General features: G+C 43.7%; 1 pseudogene; it reads left to right on the top strand.

Annotated features, from left to right (window-relative positions):
- Window positions 1-434: 434 nt before the first annotated feature.
- Window positions 435-1,896, top strand: LOC101314033 (annotated as a pseudogene).
- Window positions 1,897-3,825: the final 1,929 nt, after the last annotated feature.

Here is a 3,825-nt window from a genome sequence, read left to right on the forward strand (position 1 = left end):
CCTGTTGAACCCCGGCGGGACTGAGGAGTTGTATCCGCTTGCTGTGATTCGTTTATCTTTCTCTGGCGACCCTCAATCAATCATATCTAGGGAGCACCAGAATCTGACTGGTTTGACTGCAGGTTTCAGACAACAACAAAAAGAAGAAGAGATAATCGTATCCTGGTATATACTTTCCATTCAACTATACCAGTTTGGTGAGCCCCCATGGAGAGTGTCAAGGAAAGACAAGAATAGTTAAGTTCACTATCACTTGTATCAAGTCTATAATGAGCCATGCTCACCACCACAAACCCTTAATGTGGAAAACTTACGTTATTCTGGCTGAGGTCTAGTAGTGTCACATAAGTATGAGCTAATAAGTTGAATATTTGGTAAGGTACGAATAGAGTACACTACTATATATAAACCAAGCAAGCCAACTCGTTTTAATCATGAATCATGTAATGAAGCAGAAGAAAGCCATGGGATCAACCACTGTCCAACCCACCATGCCCGATATAAACAAAGACAGTAAGCTTCACATAGCCATGTTCCCATGGCTGGCCTTTGGCCATATGCTCCCATTCCTCGAACTTGCCAAGCTGATTGCCGGGAAAGGCCACAAAATATCATTCATCTCCACCCCAAGAAACATTGACCGCTTCCCGCCTCTCCCTCCAGAACTCTCCCACCAAATCACCTTCGTGAAGCTTCCATTGCCACATAATCCGAACCTTCCAGAAGGTGCCAAGGCCACCGCGGACTTAACCGAGGAGCCGGTCTTCCATCTCAAGATTGCCTACGACTCTCTCCAAGAACCCATCACCCAATTCCTTACATCTTCCAACCCCGATTGGCTTCTCTTTGACTTCGCACCTTACTGGGTGCCCAAAATAGCTAGAACTCTTGGGATACCAACCGCCTTCTTCTGCATTGTGCTCGCCGCCGCTGTAACCTTCCTGGGGCCAACCTCGCCGGCAGTACCCTCTGATGACCGTAAATTACCGGAGGACCACACAGTGCAGCAAAAGTGGGTGCCATTCAAAACAACCGTGGCGTGGCGGTTGTTCGAGGTTCTTCGGATCTATAAGAGACTAATTGGAGACGAAACAAACGTCTCGGACGTGTATCGGTTCATGGAGACGTTGAGAAGCTGTGACTTGATTGCTGAAAGAAGCTGTGCAGAGTTCGAACCAGAATGGTTGAACGTTCTGCAATTAAGTTATACACGGAAAAACCGTTCTACCGGTTGGTGTACTCTCTACTACGCCGGAAGACAACAACGACAATGAAACGTGGCTGTCAATAAAGGACTGGTTGGATCGTCAGAGCAAAAACACGGTGGTGTACGTTGCTTTCGGAACGGAAGCAATCCCATGTCAAGAGGAAGCGACGGAAATAGCCCTAGGTTTGGAGAAGTCTGGGTTACCCTTCTTTTGGGCGCTGAGAACCAAACCCGGCGAGGATGCTGTAAAGCTGCCGGAGGGTTTTGAGGAGAGAAATGAAGGGCGGGGAATGGTGTGCAGGAGTTGGGTTCCACAGCTGAAGATTCTAGCACATGACTCGTTCGGTGTGTTTCTCAGTCACTCTGGTTGGAGCTCGGTGGTGGAGGCGTTGACATTTGGAAGACCATTGGTGCTGTTGCCTATGTCGAATGACCAGGGACTTAATGCGAGGTATTTCACGGAAAAGAAGGTGGGTTATGAGTTGCCGAGGGACAAGCAAGACGGGTCGTTTACGAGTGAGGCGGTGGCGGAGTCGCTGAGGATGGTGATAGAGAAAGAGGAGGGGAAGGTTTACAGGGAGAAGGCCAAGGAGTTGAAGCTGTTGATTGGAGATAGGGAGAGGCAAAATGTGTATGTGAATAAGTTTTTGGAGTACCTCACAACCCACAAAAAATGTCGTTCAGCATGAAGGAGCACGTTATTGGATAATTGCATGATTCAAATCAGGGTCACGTACTTCTTTGATCTATCTCTTAATTAATTCTGGTATTTTTGTGTTTGCATCATTGCATGAACTTCTTGTTCTTTTTTTTTTTTTCCTTGCTCTCATTGTGTGGATAGCATCAGTGGGATTGTGGAACTGTGGAAGTACTAATATTTAAGTTCGTGGGATAATATACTGTTTCTTTGTTTGAATGTATGCTAAATATTTGCATATAAACTCTTTTCCTTTTTCTTTGTACTTGTTTTATATATGGTCTCATATCGAGTCAAACACCTTACGTAGGTTGTTTTATAGCAAAAAGTACGTACGTCTTCGTGCTAGAATCTAAAAGATGGTGATCGAAGAAAGGGGAAAAGAGCCTCAACTCGATCTCAACCACGGTGGAAATTATAAATGTCGAAAAGATTAAGGCTGTTCTACAGAAGATAGTGTTAGCTTGATTGTACTCGGTGGTGATAAGGGCTATTTAAGTTGAACAATAAGGTTTTTATCGTTTTGTTTTGGGTGCAACTAGTTTGTTATCATATTTGAATCAGAACCTTAAACGGGTAATTTGGTTTTATAAGGGGTTGAAATGAGGTTATCACTATTTATGGTCTTGTACATGCTGATGCTGAATTGTTAAATAGTAAATTACATATTAGTTACTGACCAAATTTCAGTTTACAAATACATCATTTACATAATATCTTATACATTTAAGGACAAATATTAACAAATTAGGACAAACTAATATCCACGTGCCGTCTATCACTATAATTTTACCAGAATACCCTTCACTACATATCAACTGCTACTGTTAATGAGTAGCACAGTAACACATTGTCGACTAGCACAGTAGCACATTGTAGTAGCACCCCCGATAAAAAGGTGCTATTGTAATTTTTTTTAGGCAATTCTTCGGAATCAAGCAAAGCTGCTACTGTTGACTCTGATGCTAGCGCGTTGCTACTGCCGACTTTGATGCTAGCGCGCTGCTACTGCCCACTCTGATGATAGCGCTACTGCTACTGTATGTATCACTACTAATGAACTTTAAAACTGCATCTACCGCAACAAGCAATGGTTTAACCCGTAAACAAACCTCATTCAGATCAACAAATCTTATTCATGTCCTCAAAACAAACCTCATTCATATATGAATCACCTACTAATCAACACAAACCCAAACCAATCAACCTCATTTATATCACTGCTATTGTGTACAGTAGCACACAATAGCAGATGTAAGGGAGCATAGTAGCAGGACTCTTAGTCATCCAAACATTACGATTTGAAGGGTGAGGTCACAAAGCACAAAACTTTTACTAGGCACAATCCAATCTCCAGATTTCGTCCCAAATCACAATCCCTTCCAGCACATCTCATAGCAACAGAAGCAACTTACCGTTCCAACTTCCAATAGACCACAGTAGCAGCCAATTATCCTTCAAATCTCAACAGTAGCAGCCAATTATCCTTCAAATCTCAACAGTAGCAGCAAATGGACAAACACATATACAAGCTCCAATCTTCATTAACACTGTCGCATCCCTCATGGCCTTCTCTGATCACCTCGCCGAGGCAGTAGCAGCGGCGTCAGAATCTTTTCCTCTGTCAATGGATTATGCCAATCCAAACCGGGCAGTGAGTTTGGAGCTTCTGCAATGGGACGATGGCGTTGGCCTTGGAGTCTTTCGATTCCTTTATCCTTGATCTCATCTTCCAAACTTGCTCCTCTACATACCATAACTGCCACTAGATCAAACCGCGGCCTCCGACAAAGTCTCTGGCCAATTGTGGTATGTTCTTCAAGCTTTGCTCCTAGGAGCTCTGATCTAGAGTTGGAGTCGAGCACAAAGAGAGAGAGAGAGAGAGAGAGAGAGAGAGAGAGAGAGAGAGAGAGAGAGAGAG

This window comes from Fragaria vesca, linkage group LG1 (genome assembly GCF_000184155.1).
Source record: "Fragaria vesca subsp. vesca linkage group LG1, FraVesHawaii_1.0, whole genome shotgun sequence".
In the NCBI taxonomy this organism is placed as follows: Eukaryota; Viridiplantae; Streptophyta; class Magnoliopsida; order Rosales; family Rosaceae; genus Fragaria; species Fragaria vesca.